The sequence below is a fragment of the Cervus elaphus genome, chromosome 9, assembly GCF_910594005.1.
Source record: "Cervus elaphus chromosome 9, mCerEla1.1, whole genome shotgun sequence".
NCBI classification, from domain to species: Eukaryota; Metazoa; Chordata; class Mammalia; order Artiodactyla; family Cervidae; genus Cervus; species Cervus elaphus.
The window spans coordinates 68059759-68078168 of record NC_057823.1 but is presented as its reverse complement, the minus strand read 5'-3'; the positions used below and the strand labels follow the sequence as shown (position 1 = coordinate 68078168).

Sequence of the window (18410 nt, the reverse complement as noted above, 5' to 3'; positions counted from 1 at the left end):
GGTCCACTGCAGTGCCAACCAATGGCTGAGCAGGACCACTAACAGTCACTCATTGACTCTTGGTCACTTGGGGGAGGGGTCCACTGTAGTGCCAACCAATGGCTGAGCAGGACCACTAACGGTCATTTATTGACAGTTGGTCGCTTGGGGGAGGGGCTCACTGCATTACCGACCAATGGCTAAACAGGACCACTAACAGTCCTGGGGTAACTACTGCCTGGTAACAGGGTGTGGGGTAATGGCACATACTAACAGCTGCATGCTAAGGGCTGGGCACAGCCAAGCTCTACTATAATATCACTCATTTGCATCTATCCAAGAATAACCTCTCAGGCTTCCAAACTACCACCAGGGTCCTGCCATTTGTCATACAAATATTATCATTTTCTATGTCATGCTGCAAAAAAGACAAGAAACTGATTTTGCCACTTAGTCCCAGTTGGTCCCTCTGCCACAGGTTTCCTCCTCCCTATGCTAGATGAGAAGTCCACAGGAACTCGGGAACTCAGTACTTTTTTTGTCTTTATGTTTCCCAGAGTTCAGCCTAAGACTGGCATATAGTAGTCACCAAATATAATATTTGTTGAATAAATCAATAAACTAGTCAATCCATCCTCCAAAAGAAGTAATGAAGCAGAGTTTGAAAAGGTAAAGGGGTAATAAGGAAATAAGAACAGGAAAGGAAAAGAAACCAGTTTCTAATCCTTCCAACAATCTTGTGATTGGTGCTGAACTGACTGCTACAAATAAAAACCTATTTTAGAAGATAAGAGAAATGTTAGTAAAGCTCTGGAAAACAAGGTTTTAAATTACAGCCACATTTTGTCATTTTGTCCTTTTTAGTGTGTAATCTCTAAGAGGGTTTATAATACCAGCTTGTGCAAAGAAATAGTTCACCTGGCAGATGAATCAATAAATACGAATTAACAACAATAATTAAGGAGGAAAAAGTAGGCAGGAGACAGAACTAGAGTTGCTAAGTAAACTTCATTTGAGGCAAATCCCTCTCTGGAATGGAAGTTTTATACCTTTGGTCCTGCTTGTTGCATTATAATTCTTTTTGGTAGTGGAAAAGCACTGGTCAAAAAGTAGAAAAGTAAGTGCTCATGTCCCGGCTCAACCATGTACTAGGAAGGAACTTAACTTCTTTGAACTCACATGTCTTTGCCTGCAGTAAGAAAGGATTAGATTGGACGGTGTTTAGCTCCACTTCCAGCTCCAAAATTCTACTCTGGAATGTCCTATGTTCTTTTTAGTTCTCTGAAAGTGTTAGTCACTCAGCCATGTCTGACTCTTTGGGGACCCCGTGAACTATAGCCTGCCAGGCTCCTCTATGCATGGGATTTCCCAGGCAAGAATACAGAAATGGGTAACCATTCCCTTCTCCAGGGGAACTACCTGACCCAGGAATCAAAGCAGGGTCTCCTGCATTGCAGGCGGATTCTTTACCAGCTGAGCTACGAGGGAAGCCCTGGTTCCCAGAACATCTGCCAGTTCTCTGAATATCTGCCAATTCACTGTTTTCTGAAAACGGGAAAATGAATTCAAACTGGCTAGTGTTTTGTTAGTGTTATCTAAAAATACACTTCAAAATAGGGATCAGGAAACTACTCCATGGAAGCAATGCATATCAGCAAGCTAGAAGCTTTTTACAAGCATCAATTTCAGCCTTATTCTTCTTCATCTCTTAAAGTATGTGTTTCAAACAGCAAAGATAATGAGAGACCAGACATACTTATTTACCAAGCTGATCTATGGAAGAAAAAGGAGAAAATAAAACATGGAAATTTAGACAACTGTTGACTCAAGGGATCACAAAAGAAAGAAGTCTCAGAAACCAGATCAGAAATGGAAATCCAATGGCTATTGGCAAGTAATAAGGGGATCTAACCAAGGATTAATTACCCTTCCTCTTCCACTGCCTTGTTCCTATTAGGTAGAGATGAGGTAGATAAGGCAAGTTTGGTATTCTAGAAGTATATGGCCTCACTTTCCCGTATAAACTATATCATATCACTTAACCCATTTATAAACTTTGTTCTGGCTATCTATATTTACTGGTTAATTTCCAGGAGACCAGTATTACTATTTTCTTTTTCTCTTGCTTAAAAGAGAGGTACATTTATATCAAAATGTTTATATCCTGAGCAAATATATTTTTCATTCTTTTGAGGGGGGTGAAATATGAAAGAGAATCACCTGAATAAAAATTTGGGCCATTCCTAAGATGTGGCCATCTGGCAAATGCCTCGAGGCATTAGAATTCAGTTATGCCTTAGAGATCAAGAGAAATGTAGCCAAAAAATATAACTCAAACATATGCTCTTCCTAACTAAGTAAATAAAACCATTAATTCCTACTTTAAGGGAATTCTCCTCTGCAACCAGACACACTGAGAGAAGCCCAAGGGCTCTTTGAAAAAGTCTTATTAGTGGTGACATTAGAGGAGCTCTGGCCCTTTACAAAAAAGTAAGCCCTTCATTGAGAATAAACGCATCTTACTGCCAACCTTTGTAGAGGCACACACCCTTGGCCATCTTTCCACAAGAACAGATTCTCCACATGAGAGAAGAGCGAGTTCTCTGCTGAGGAGCTATCTTTAAGCCTGGCATATCAGCATTTCTAGGAGCAAAGTGATCTTTTGTTTGCTATTTAGAAATGTTCAATTTCCACTTGGCCAGGACGCTGGTAATGTTTCCATTAAAAACGCATTCCTTAATTCTCAAACCTCAACTTTGGTCAATAACTTTACTCTAAGTAGCAAAACGTCTAGTGAGAAGAGTAAGCCTTACATCATCTATTTTCTATGGACAAGACAATACAACCAACTTTTTAGTTGCTGTTGATTTGCTCCTCGGGAAGCGATGTTGGGACGCAGCAAAGGCGGCAAAGGCCTGGGGAAAGGCGGCGCTAAGCACCACTGCAAGGTTCTGTGCGACAACATTCAGGGCATCATAAGCCTGCTCTTCGCCGCCTGGATCGTCGTGGTGGGGTGAAGCGCATCTCTGGGCTATGAGGAGACCAGCGGGGTCCTGAAAGTGTTTCTGGAGAACGTGATCCTGGACGCGGTCACCAACACCGAGCACGCCAAGCGGAAGACTGTCACCGCCATCGACGTGGTCTACGCTCTCAAGCGCCAGGGCCGTACCCTCTACAGTTTCGGCCGTTAAGCTTTCCGATTTGCCTCAGGAGCTTGATTTTTTTTGCAACCAACTTTCATTCACTCTTCACCAGTCCTGCAAGGTGGGTCTATACCACTAGCAATCTCATTTGACACCAAGGGAAGCTCCTCAAGTGACACTATTCATCCAGAGGAAGTCAAGGTAATCCCTCTCAAGTAGTAATGGGTAACAAATTCTCCATTTGGCCATGAGCAAACAGAGTTCAGAGGTGAGATGTTTTACCAAAGATCACTGCAAACAGAACGGGCATATGTCCAGGGGTTAGAAGAGAAAGTTATGGCCAAAATGTCAAATTCAAAGGCAAGCAGTGTCTTACCTGTAATGACTGATTTTACCTTCATTATATGAGACTTGGAACTGCTCAATACAGATGTACTTTTTAAAAGAACAAGGAGAAAAGTAAAAAATAAATTAAAAAAATAACAAAACATTACCCCACCCCCCAAAAAAATGGGCAAAAGAAAAGTTATAGAAGAGCAAGAGGGTCAGTGTTTAAACAATAGCAAATGGAAGGAAGCCAAGCAATAGGCTGGCTAGATAATTATAGACAAGTCATTTCACTTCCCTGACTATCTTTCAAAGATTCTAGAATGCACATACTACTCCTGCGGACATCTGTAAGAAGCTTGTAAAGTGACAACACTGAAATCTGAAGAAGTCTGAATGTCCCATAATTGCAAGCTGTTATTGTTACCAGCATTCCAATCCAGTTCAACTTCCTTTCCCTGAAATTCTGTGAATGTAAACTTGAAACATAACCACAACCAACTTTTCAAACTTTTCTCAACAACAAGGCATCCTCTGTAGCCCTAGTATTAGATCTCCCAGAGGTAACTTGAAAGAAACAAGAAATGAGGTTGGAAAAATGAAGATCAATATAAAGCTGATGTTCATAATAAAGCCAAGTTCAATGTGGGACAACTCCTAAACCCTGTCTGTCAAAAAGATGATCACCACTCATGATAACCAGGGAAGTAGGGCAACCTGTGGTGAAAACTCAAGATCAGTGACCTCTTGTCAAACTGTACTAAAAATCATAATTTAAGATTTTTAGAAACTTTAAAACACTAATCAACTAAAATATTAGGAGAATAAACCCAAGTTATTTCTGGAACAATTTATATCACATCCAACTTCTGTTTTATCTTTTGTTATCAATCATAAGATTTTTCACTTCACTTCCTCCCCAACACCCGCCCCTACCCCCGATTAAAAACAAACTTAAACAGGGCTCACAGGAAGTAACAGGATTCTGTTGGGAAACAGTAAAAAAAATGGCACATATCTTTGTTTTCAGGGTGGGTCTGTGTATGCTTCTCTGTATGTTTCACACTTGCTAAGAACTCAGTTTGTACAATGAATATATAATATATGGCCTTTGGGGCTTTGTAAAAAGGGCTCCTTAACCAAAGATAATTAATTCTGTTAAGTATTTTTCTTTAACACATATATAAAGACTTATATATATAAGTCTTATTTATATATAAAACACATATATAAACACTTATGCCCAAGGGGAGCTTCCACCTCCTCCTGCTTCCCTCTGTCTTCCATACACCAATTCTGGCACATTGTACCCACAGCACAGTCAAGGTGGGACTCAGCTTTCACTCCTGAGGAAGTCTTCCCAAGCCTATTTTGGAACTGCCACCCAACATTATATGACATATATTAAATGTACTCATGTCCCACTTTAAATGTATGTGTGTGTGTGTGTTGCTACAAAGATTTTGCAATGTTTTAAATAATTCAGTTTTTGAACTTTGGTTATAAGTAACTCATTTTCTCAGGGATTATTAAGAAGTGAGAAAATCTAACTCACAAAGTGTTTTCAAATGTAATATAATTTTTCAGAGCTTAGCATGGAACAAAACATGAAACTGGTACAATATTATGTTTCACAAACATCTTTTTAAACTTTTCATTTTATATTGGAGTATAGCTGATTTACAATGTTGTGATAATTTCAGGTGGACAGCAAAGGGCCTCAGTCTAAAATATACATGTATTCTCGCCCTCCCATAAAGGCTTCCACATAACATTGAGCAGTTCTCTGTGTTATAAAGTAGGACCTTGTTGGTTATCCATTTTAAATATAGTGTGTACATGTCAAAATTTAATCAAATATTGGTTAATTTTGATTTTTCATATTTCATCTGTAGCCACTGATTTATACATTTTTGTCCATGCCCTGTGTCTATTACTCTGATCTTTCAGGGTCTTATATGTAGTTAACCTGTGTCTTATTTTATTATCATATACTTAGGCATGTATTATTTAAATCATGCATTCTAAATGAGGGAAATTATACCCCTAAGAGGATGAAAACTGGTTACTGGGGAATTAAAAATCTTACTAAAATTGTGTATGAAGCACATATATACACATAGAACATAAACAGACAGTAGATCCATAATATAAGTTTCCATGGAGTAGGGGGCAATTAGAAAAAAAAAATCTAGAAAAGCTCTTGGGGAGCATAATAGCAAAAAGGTTGAGAAATACTGCTTTGGATTGTACTCATGTGCTTTATACACATCTGTTTGATTTTCCTAATGCAGTTGAAGCTATTTAAGAACAAGGATTACATCTTCTACTTTTCCTGAATGTTTATGCCACCTGCTCAAAGGTTCCAACTTTTTTTGTTTTCCACCCTCCTGAGAAAACATTGCAGTCTAATTTTATGCAACTTTGAATTATGCAAATTTGAAAGAATGTCATAATAAATACCCAAGGTTCAAAATGTGAAATAATGCACATTTCTTCAAACTAAAAATTTGACAAGAATTGCCTGGCTTCAAAGCTGGTAAAAGCCACGTGAATTGATAGTCAAGTTTACTGCAGGTGGTAGCATTCTAAGCACAGAAATTCCTTCCATCTTTCGTAGGGGACAAATTATGTGTAGGAGAGGGACACGTCTCTCCAATAAAATAATTGTTTTCATTTCAGAATCTATTGAAGAATACATGCAGTGACTCAATATATAACTATTATGATTATATTTGTCTTTATAATTATATATAGTATACAACTATATAAAATTATATATACCAAAAAGTAAGTTTGGAGATGCTTGAAAAAAATCTGTGTAACTATTACACATAAACTTATACAGCAGAGTCTGTTTTGGCCATTAAATTATCATGTTTATTTTTCTTTATTGCCTATGGCCAAGGATACGACCATCACTGTGGCAGGGCTATCTGCCATGTGGGATACTGATTTGACTAGACTTCAGGCTGCATGTACCAGTGGGGACAATCAGTGGGAGTAGAAGCCAAGAAGCACACCTTAATGTCATCTAGAACACTGGGCTCTCTTCACCTGGCCTAGTGCTTGGCATATAGTAGAAATGAAAGTGAATTATTTGTTAAATGGATGTAAGATCTTGGTCACAGCCTTGCAGTAACACTCGATGCTGAAAGGCAACCAAATGCCTATTGTAATGACAATATATAGCCCCATTTATTACAGATAGACATTTATAACTTCATCAAAATGTAATGCCAAGCCTGTTGACAAGCTCCTGGTACACTGTGAAAACCACAACAGTGATAGCAATATAAGGCACGATTCTGGGAAAGGAAGATCCAAGTTCAGGTCTCCTTCCATTCACTCTCACTGAGACTTGGGGCAAGTCGCTTGTGTCTCTGCACCTTGATTTCCCCATTAATAAAATGAGGGCCTTGGATAAGTGACCCCAAAGGACCAACAGTGTTTGAAATTTTATGAGTTTTATGCTCAAGAAAAGCTTATCAACAATTTCTTATGGTTTGTTCTGGGTTTGAATTTCCAACCTATATTCCTGAGCCCAATAAAGAAGAATTTGTTTTAAAAGTCCTAATATTTTTGCCTCTGAATTTTGCATGGTAAGCAGAGACTAAATTCCGCCACATGTTTACAATATTATGGCCATAGATCATTAAAAAAAAAAAAAGGAATTTACCTTCACATGTAATTCAAAGCATAAGTTTTGCCTAAAGAAAGGAATGACAATTTCCTGACTTTAAAGGTGCTTGTAATTATTGAAGAAACAGAAACTAGGTATATAAAACAATCAAATAACAATAAGGCATGATATTTGTTTAAATGCTTAATTGAATGAGCTCAACATCAAAAATATAAGGTACTAATTAGTGCTAAGAATGGTCAAACTGGGAAAGGTCAATGTTTACAGAATTTCTGAAAGATTCAATGAAATCTCTTCAGTCCTTTATAGACAAGATTCATCCCTTCACCTGCATAACCATTTCCAGTTCCTTCCACCATTTCTCTTACATGAACCAGCCTGGTCTGGACTCATCCCATCTCTCCTCACTACCTCCATCCTTGTTCAAAACAGGTCAGTCAGGACTAAGATGAACTGGTTATCGTGTTCCTTTCCAAAGGAAATTAGTGTGAACAAATGAAAGCCATGTAGTGAGGAAAAATACATTCAACACAACAATCTGGCTTCCAAATTGTGCTTAAAATACAAAAGCCATATGAGTTGGAACAAAATGACTTACTCTGTGGTTACCATGCACCGAGCAGGCTGTACCACTTCATCCTGGCACTATTTGAAGAAACTTGTCCTGAATACCATTTGGACAGAACCCACGATATTCATGCCTCAATGAGAGGCACAAATCATTAAAAGAAAAATGTGTTATCACCAGCACAGAGAAATGCTTTGAAGGTGTACAAAAGCTAATATGAATCACCGCAATAAACACTAGTGGTATGTGTTACTGCACCTACCCTCTCTGAAGTTTCCATAGTGTAATCCAACTATTCTACAATACCATCTGTAGAGATGACATGATGCTTAGATACATCTAGGATTTCACCCAAGTATGGTGTCTTTTCATGCCGCTAATATGGTGAGTGTAAGAGTCCTCAAATCACAAGTTTGTACAATTCTGGAACCAAGGGAGGTATCAGTGCTGTCAGAGCTGAGAATAAATGGAGTTTCTGACCATACTGTCCATCTAAGTCTAATTAAGGAGAGGATGAGCACTTGGAAAGAGAAAGATTTTTATGCACAAAGTCCTGGGGCCAGAGATTGAGTGGTTAATGTGTGGAATGCTATTGCCCACCTCCTCAGACTGGGGCGTCCCTTTAGAGAAGAAGCTGCAGGCAGTAGCTGAAGAAGTTGATCTTATGCGGGACCCTGTAAGATACACAGCACGACAGAGCTGGTGTGTGTAGTACAGGTGACAAAAGGGACACTGATCGGAAATTGAGTCATCCTATTTTGTCATGCCCCACATCTCTGATCTAATCCCTTGACATGATACTTCCAGAGTTTTAGGACATATCACTTTTAAACATTTAGTGTTCCCATGGTGGGTACTGGCAGTAGTGGAGGAGGGAGACACTCCCAAATGAATTCATAAGCAGAGAACACCAACACTGGAACGGAAGCAAGAGAAGAAAAACACAGCGGCTATTACATTGTGAATCTGACTGACGGAGAAGCCACTTCAACACTTTCAGTACTCTCTATGACTGTCCAGTGGCTGGGAGGCTGGATACTAGCAGGTCTGAGCAAGAATCAGAGTGTAGGAAAGACTGGGTTGACCAATAAGACATTAGTGAAAAACCGCGATGAACTTTTTGACCGATCCAATATATATACCACTCGGAACTTATCTGTGCCCAAAAGCTACTGAAGTCAAGAGGATGTTTAGATTTCAACCCATTTATCTTTCCTTATGATTTGGTCATCTAAGGCAGGCCCAGGTAAAGGATTCTTCAGGGTACTACATTTAGCACACTCATAGAAGATTACCATCTATAAACTTCAAGAATAAAATACAGAAATAAAGCTGGTGGAAAAAAATTTTAATTTACCTACAATAAGCAATATTTGAAAATGGTGGTCAAAATTCAAGAAGCTGCACATTCTGAGACCCTAGAAATCCTGGATTTCATAAACTAATATGGGCTGTGGCCTTTCTATAAACAGCAACATCATGTTTGTGATCACACAGGTAATGGCATATAACGCATTGCTATTCAGCTGATATTTAGCCTACTCATCTTTGATATGACAGGCACTGAAGTCAACTCTGGAATGGAACAAGCAGCTAAATACCAAATTAGAACCTCAAATCGTCCTCTCACAATTTTCATGCATAAGCTGTGTAACTCCTCATTCTGAGAAACAAAAACCAAATATTTATATAGCAGATTCTAAAGCAATTAAAGAAATAGAACATAAATGAACCATCAGGTTAAGGGAGTATCATCCATTTTGACAGTGCACTACCCTAAAATTGGGAATTTTTTGTGTTTGTGATCCATTTTCTCTTTTCCTACAAAGAGACAGATTACCTACCATTTTATTGCTTTTTCCCTCAAGGAGGAAAAATCATTCTATCTGTAGGCAGTATAGTCTGTCTTTTAGTCAGTTCTTTTGCACTGACTCACTCAAATTTGTCATCCTGGTGTTGTGCTTTTTCATGGTGCTTTGTGGATATTTTTTACTATCAGAATTGACATGATGTGCAACCACCAAGCAACTATCTTGGCTAAAAGTCCCTGAGCTAGGGAGTCTAATGACCTTCTTGGGATCAAAGCCCAAGACTGACTTTCTTCCCTAATTCGACTTGTCTGTCATCTAACTTATCTCTGCTGGACTTCTTACACTGCTTCTTTTACTAAAATCTGTCACTAGAATTCTGCAATCTTAATGTTTAAAAATAAAGACAGAGAGAGAGAAAGAAGATTTAAGTCTTTTGCATTTTTACCTGAATCACTAATTCTTAAACTTCCATACTGAATAGAGGAACCTTTTCATACAGGATATATTAGGCAGAACTTCCATCTAAAAATGGGTAAAAAGGGATCCTGTATTAGCTGAGGATACTGTGGAGAGAGGCTAGTCAAGTAAAGATGATGAATCTAGACCACGATCCCACAATTATTTCCCATCTTCAACCAACCACCCCTCTATGGATCTTCTACAGTACAAAATTTGAAGATGACTAATTCATAATATTATGCAGATTTCTTTTAAATAATGGTTAAACATCTTACATCTGAAAAAATGAGCATACATGATATCATCAACCTACTCTAAATATGGCTATCACTTGCCTTTGACTTCCAGATTATTAAAACTTTCAGTGCAGTTCAGTTCAATAGCTCAGTCATGTCCAACTCTTTGCGACCCCATGGACTGCAGCACTCCAGGCTTCCCTGTCCATCACCAACTCCCAGATCTTGCTCAAATTCATGTCCATTGAGCCAGTGATGCCATCCAGCCATTTCGTCCTTTTCATCCCCTTCTCCTCCCACCCTCAGAATTTCCCAGCATCACGGTCTTTTCTAATGAGTCTGTTCTTTGCATCAGGTAGCCAAAGTATTACAGCTTCAGCATCAGTCCTTCCAATGAATATTCAGGACTGATTTCCTTTAGGATTGACTGGCTGGATCTCCTGGCTCTCCAAGGGACTCTCAAGAATGTTCGCCAACACCACAGTTCAAAAACATCAGTTCTTTGGTATTCATTCAGCTTTCTTTATGGACCAACTCTGGAAAAATGATAGCTTTGACTAGACGGACCTTTGTTGGCAAAGCAATGTCTCTTCTTTTTAATATGCTGTTTAGGTTGGTCATAGCTTTTCCGCCAAGGAGCAAGTATCTTTTAATTTCATGGCTGCAATCACCATCTGCAGTGATTTTGGAGCCCCAAAAAATAGTCTGTCACTGTTTCCATTGTTTCCCCATCTATTTGCCATGAAGTGATGGGACCAGATGCCATGATATTAGTTTTTTGAATGTTGAGTTTTAAGCCAACTTTTTCACTCTCCTCTTTCACTTTCATCAAGACGTTCTTTAGTTCCTCTTCACTTCCTGCCATAAGGGTGGTGTCATTTGCACAGCTGAGGTTATTTCTCCCAGCAGTCTTGATTCCACCTTGTACTTCATCCAGCCAAGCATTTCCCATGATGTACTCTGCATACCGGTTATATAAACAGGGTGACAATATATGGCCTTCACATACTCCTTTCCCAATCTGGAACCAGTCCATTGTTCAATGTCCAGTTCTAAACGTTGCTTCTTGACCTGCATACAGATTTCTCAGGAAGCTAGTAAAGTGGTCTGGTATTTCCATCTCTTGAAGAATTTTCCAGTTTGTTGTGATCCACACAGTCAAAAGGTTTTGGCATAGTCAATAAAGCAGAAGTAGATGTTTTCCTGGAACTCTCATGCTTTTTCGATGATCCAACAGGTGTTGGCAATTTGATCTCTGGTTCCTCTGCCTTTTCTAAATCCAGCTTGAACATCTGGAAGTTCTCGGTTCACACACTCTTGAAGCCTTCTTGGAGAATTTTGAGCATTATTTTGCTAGCAAGTGAGATGAGTGAAATTGTGCAGTAGTTTAAACATTCTTTGGCATTTCCTTTCTTTGGGATTGGAACGAAAGCTGACTTTTTCCAGTCCTGTGGTTGCTGCTGAGCTTTCCAAATTTGCTGGCATATTGAGTGAGGCACTTTCACATCATCATCTTTTAGGATTTGAAATAGCTCAGCTGGAATTCCATCACCTCCACTAGCTTTGTTTGTAGTGATGCTTCTTAAGACCCACTTGACTGTACTCTAGGATGTCTGGCTCTAGGTAAGTGATCACACCATCATGGTTATCTGGGCAATTAAGATCTTTTTTGTATAGTTCTGTGCATTTTTGCCACCTTTCCTTAATATCCTCTGCTTCTGCTAGTATAATTAAAACATTATACTGTATTTTTAGGATGTAATTTAATCATAAAATACTCATTCTCTAGTAATAATTCATAAATTCTCAGATTTTATCTTGAATTCCCTGAAAAAAAAAATCCCAAATTTGCCTTTATTTGTTAAACTGTTTAGAGAACTTCATGAGCCCAGTACTGGTAAGGAGGTTAATATTTTTGGCTAAAGTCTTCCATGAAAATTTCACGTAAAGTTCAAGAGCCTCTCACTTTGTTAAGGGTCTGGAAAAACCTGGAAGAACTGTGCAGTAATTCTTGGAAACTGATGCATTGATGACCTCTCTAAAAAGAGACACTCTTTCCTTGCCCTTGGAAGTAACTGCTATTATATATTCATCCCAGTCAAAAAGGTCTATAATCTCTGCTATGGTTCTTATAATCTTATTTTTCAAATGCATGCCATCCTGGAAGTGTCATTCTGGTGATTTGCAGAGAGATACTTAATCACCAGATAAAGCTCTTCCTCCATAACATGAGAATGTTCTCTGCATAAAGGCATTGTGGAAGAGCGGGTGAATAAAGGAGAAAATGATGGTTATTTATAGAGATATTTACAGTACTGTTCCATCAGGACCCCACTTGTCATCAAGTATTAAAGAATATCCCTTTAGAAAATGCACATTTTCTATCTTCTGAATGTTTGCTAAGCAAACCAACTGTTTTTAAGGTTTATTGGAATAAAATTGCTATGGGTATTACTGGCACTTAATGATTCACAGGCTGAAACTATACTTCCTTTAAAATGGAGAGGAGAAAATACACTTTCTCCTTTTAAAGAAATCAGCAGGGGACCTGTATGGAGCATCTGGAGGAGAATTACAGACAATTGCATACAGATTATCTCCCACCTTCTTAGAGCCTACATTCACCAGATGATTAGCCTCAAGCTAATCAATGATTTAAAAACGAAATCATGCTTCCTGTGTCCTTCATGAATGAAGAGGCTACTAATGATTTGTCATCAGTAGGGTATGTATTCTGTTATAAAACAGGTATAAAGTCAGTCATTTAGTCTTTCCTACCTTCATTTCACACATACTTATTGAGCACCTACTATGGTGTAAGGCAGACTGTATCCTTCGAAGTTTATAGACAAGAGAGCTGCCATTCGACAATGTAAGCAGACACCAACAAGACTATCTGTTTGGTGAAGTTGTCATAGTATAGAATTTGTGACTCTCATCCCCAAGGAGTTCATAAATGATGCTTCCTAATTCCTAGATTTATCTGCATGTGTCCATTTCTGAGTTACAGAAACAAAGCTCATAAGAACCTGAAGGATAAGCCAGGGAGAAAAATAACTGAATGCAGGGACCAGGGAGATGCACAGTGTATCCCAACCAATGCATTCTTAAGAATTATAAAGAAATAAGTTCAAACTCTCACTTGCTGTCTGACTTTATATAAGTGCAAACTCAGACTCTCAATATCCCCATTTATAAAATGGCAATCATACCTAATTTCACAAAATTTTTGCTATTAAGTGAATAATCTTTATGCAGTACTTATCACACATTAATTCAAAAAATATTTTCTGAGCACCTGTTATGTACCAGATATCATAATAAACACTGGGAACACAACAGTGAATGAACTGAACAATGGCTCTAAGGGCTTCTGGAGGCCAAAGAATGCAAAGAAGAGAAGGTTGATGTCCATCAGTAAAGAGAGAGTTAGCCACATGCTTAGTGCCAGGGATAGTCAGTGTAGGCATTACCTGTCAGCTGAGCGGGTTGAGTCCTGCCAAGTATCCCTCCATCATTTTTTTTCTAGGTTTCCTTGGTTGTACAAAGTCCTTTATGATTGATAGCTGCATTCAACATACATCTCCAGAAAGCTAAGAGTAACTAATAATAACTAAGCATATACCATATGTCTAAAATAAATTTTACTCTGACTAGGGATCTTTTCCTCTCTCTAACATGGTTTTCCCATCTACTTTGTTTTAATCCAGTTAGTATACATAGTATATTTGCTAATGTGCTAAGTTAGTATAACAGGAGCTATGCTTTCCAGATTTCCTGTCCCTGCAGCACTGGCTATATGAGACATCTCATCTGAGAACTGGAAGACAAATGTGAAATTGTTGCCACTGTTTTAAATTTGAAACGTAGGTGCAAGGCACAAGACAGAGTTATAGCTCCTGTGTGTTTAGTTGCTGGATGAAGGTCATCAGTTTCTCCTGCAAGTTATTCTAACATGGAAGTTGCAAGCAGTGAGTTACATGTGTGGATTCACCTGTCCTCAAGGACTCTGGCCCATTCTTGTAGGTTTCAGTTTGCCCTTGCTTCCTCCACTTCACATCCATCTTCCTTCCTGACTGCCTGGGTGACTCACTTCAAATTCCAGCACAAGACACCAAAGCAACAGCCTCTCATCTACTATCTAACTAGTAGATGAGAAATTATCATTGTGAAAGTTAAATCTCTATATAAATCCTATATATGTTATCTAGTGCTTCTACTTCTCTGACTGATAAAGTGTTAATTCCAAACCTTATTTCTCTAAAGGCAGTCATTCTCCTTTCAAAGTTCCAGGGAAGATGACTGAAGGAGAAAGCCACTTTGATGAATCTCTATCTTTTAATGATTTTGAAAAAAAAATTTTACTGAGATATAATTCAGATAACATAAAACTACCTTTAAAGATATGCAGATGACACCACCCTTATGGCAGAAAGTGAAGAAGAACTAAAGAGCCTCTTGATGAAAGTGAAAGGAGAGAGTGAAAAAGTTGGCTTAAAGCTCAACGCTCAGAAAACTAAGATCATGGCATCCAGTCCCATCACTTCATGGCAAATAGATGGGGAAACAGTGGAAACAGTGGCTGACTTTATTTTTCTGAGGTCCAAAATCACTGCGGATGGTGATTGCAGCCATGAAATTAAAAGATGCTTGCTCCTTGGAAAGTTATGACCAACCTAGACAGCATATTAGAAAGCAGAGACATTACTTTGCCAACAAACGTCCATCTAGTCAAGGCTATAGTTTTTCCAGTAGTCATGTATGGATGTGAGAATTGGACTATAAAGAAAGCTGAGTGCCGAAGAATTGATGCTTTTGAACTGTGGTGTTGGAGAAGACTCTTGAGAGTCCCTTGGACTGCAAGGAGATCCAGCCAGTCCATCCTAAAGGAGATCAGTCCTGGGTGTTCATTGGAGGGACTGATGTTGAAGCTGAAACTCCAATACTTTAGCCACCTGATGCAAACAGCTGACTCATTTGAAAAGACCCTGATGCTGGAAAAGGTTGAGGGCAGGAGGAGAAGGGGACGACAGAGGATGAGATGGTTGGATGGCATCACCGACACAATGGACATGGGTTTGGGTGGACTCTGGGAGTTGGTGATGGACAGGGAGGCCTGATGTGCTGTGGTTCATGGGGTCGCAAAGAGTTGGACACAACTGAGAGACTGAACTGAACTGAACCTTTAAAGAATACAATTCAGTGGTATTTAGCATAGTCACAGATTTATACAATCATCACCACTATCTAACACCAGAATATTTTCATCACCCCTAAAACCTGATGCCCACTAGCAGTACTTCCCATTCCTCCCTCCCCTTAATTCATGGCTACCAACAACCTGCTTTCTGTCTCTATAAATTTGCCATTTCTGGGTATTTCATATAAATGAAATAATAAAGTATGTGGCCTTTTGTGTCTGGTTTCTTTCATTCGGCATAATATTTTCAAAGTTCATTCATGGTGTAGTACATATCAGTAGTTCACTTCTTTTAATTACCATATAACATTCCATTGTCTAGATATACATTTGATTTACCCATTCCTCAAATGATGGACATCTTTACTATCTCTAATTTTGGCTCTTATGAATAATGCAACTGTGAACATTCATGTACAAATTTTTGTATGAATGTATGTTTTTAATTCTCTTCAATATATATATTCAGGACTGAAACTGCTGGGTTTTATGGTAACACTATGCTTAACATATTGAAGAATTACCAAAGTGTTTTAGAAAGTGGCTACACCATTTTACATTCTCACCAGCAGTGCATGAAAGTTATGGTATCTTTACCAACCCTTGCAATTATCTATCTTTTTGATTACAGTCACCCAAGTGGGTGCGACAGTCATCTGATTATGTCTACCCTCTCTTTTGAGATGAGTCTAGGTGATCAGAAGGAAGGGTAACATCTCTATTGACTCAGGGAAAAGTGTTTTTTTGTTTGTTTTTACTTTTTGTTTTTCTTTTTACCTTGAAATTTACAGAGGTAATACTATGATGATCAGTATACTTTGTATTGGCATAGTGTTATATTAATAGGAAATTCTTTCATTATAACATACTACTTTCTCCTTTATCTTTCAAAAAAGACAACAAAGATGCTGCTATTTTCACAGTATCTCCAGTATATGACAATGCCAGTAAACAGTAGGATCCCTGCTGAATGGCTAAATCCCATTTATCTTATAGATGAGGAAACTGAAATTCAGAAAAGGAAACTGTTGTGTTCAAGGTTGTCCAGTTAATGACAGCTTCCTAACTTACAAGTGGGTGCTCTTTGCAAAAGATTAAATGTAACTTAGTAACTAATTGAAATGAAGAGTGATGTTTAACATATAAGTAACGCACATTAGATCAAAAGATAAGATGTTATTTAAGCTATTTCTTTAAGAGTATAACTTTATTTAAAAACTATACGAAAAACCACAATTTAAAAAGTGAGGTCATAATCAACAGCACTTGGCTTAGCTGACCATGAGTATAATCTTTTACATGAAAGCATTGTCTAGAAAACTTCCTCATCTACATCTTATATAAGCATTTAACAGGTAATACTCTGTTTAAAAATTCCATTAGAAATATAATATAACATATGAACAAATAAAAACTGATAGGAAAATAAAGTCCAGTTATTTTAACCACTGATGGTTTTACAACATTTTGAACTTACTAAATGTTACTGAATTGTCCCCTTTTAAATGGTCAAAATGGCTAATTTTATGTTACATGAATCTTATGACAATAAAAGGAGGTTGAAATTCTAAAAAGAAGCCTATTACATATCTTAGTGATGAGTTCTATTCTATCATGATTGGGCCAGACCATGAGGGAGTGACATACAACATCGTTGCCAGAGAAATAGACTCCTCATTGAAGAAGACACACAAGAGCTATAGAAATATATCACACACATTTCCCAAAATCCTTCCTGCTTGTGATTTTAAATCAAGCCATGAGAGACAAAAAAGATATTCTTTCCAAAGGCACATACATATACACACTATCACACTGTCTCACATGTGTGCACGGTCACATATTTAGCATGTAGAAGCAGAGTGAGAAATTTACTGAGATCACTCAGGATATCTCTGAGATAGCTTATGAATCAAGGCGGGCATGAAATCAATTGCAGAAGACCTCCTAACACAAAGCTCAAGCTCCAAAGCCCTACTGAGGTCTTTGTGCTCCCAAATGCCTTTAATTCTGAGAATCCCCACAGTGAGTTGAAAGTTGTTTTCTATTCAAGCAAGGTAAAACTAAATATTTAACTGAAGCTGAATTAAGTGAACGTAACACACACACTGTGCCCAGGATTGCTATTTCTCGACAACTACTTTGTTGTCCTGAATCTCATACTGGTAGGTGTTTTATGAACTATCTATTAAATTAAATTTTTATTCTACCATTATTGACAATTAGAAAGGAGTTCATAATCCATTGGCTAGCCCAAAAGAGTTTTGTTTTTGACTTGTACATAATCCATGCCTATTAGAGGGCCTAGATCACTCCTTGTCCCTGGAGTAGGAAGCTGCTGCACCAGAGGCTCCTGGTTTAGTGAAGAAGTACTCAGGCTTCTTCATGAACAAGGACTGGGCCTTGAACTAGCCAATGGAATTTAAACCATTCATACAAGGTTGACCAGTGGACAGGTAGTGGAGAGACTTAGGAGGAGAACTTGTTGAACACAAAACAAAACAAACAACAAAAACTCTGTCCCAAGAAAACAATGATTATTAGCTGGTCCAAACATATCTTCTCTTTTTGAGTCTGTACAAAAACACAAGGAAGGAAAGAGCCAGTTGATAATAAAAGGAGAACCTAAAGAAAGTGGGGTAGGGGGTGGCCAAGAACCTAGCAAAGCCCAGAGGAAGCCCAGAGAAAACCATCTCGCATCATGCTCGAGGAGAGACAGCATGACAGCCTTATAAAAATGCTTTCTTCATTTCTTACAGCATACAACACATGAACTCACACAATAAACACAATTCTAGTCTTATTTCACGTTCTAGCAATGTTTAGTTAGTCTAACTTCATATACAATCATAGTTCAAAGATTTGGTTGAAAACATCTGAAATATAAACATAGGGCTAAAGAGAAAGGAGATTTTCTGTATATAACTCCTTTCTACAGAATGCTATCTAATTAACAGCCCAAAAGTTAGGGGAGCTTTCTTATGCATTATATATGGAGGGAAAAGAAACAGTCTTGGGCACCTACTTTGAGAATTCTATTGGGT

At 38.2% G+C, this 18410-nt stretch overlaps 1 pseudogene; it reads left to right on the top strand.

Annotated features, from left to right (window-relative positions):
- The first annotated feature begins 2864 nt into the window (after positions 1 to 2864).
- Positions 2865 to 3205, top strand: LOC122700472 (annotated as a pseudogene).
- The last annotated feature ends 15205 nt before the right edge of the window (positions 3206 to 18410 follow it).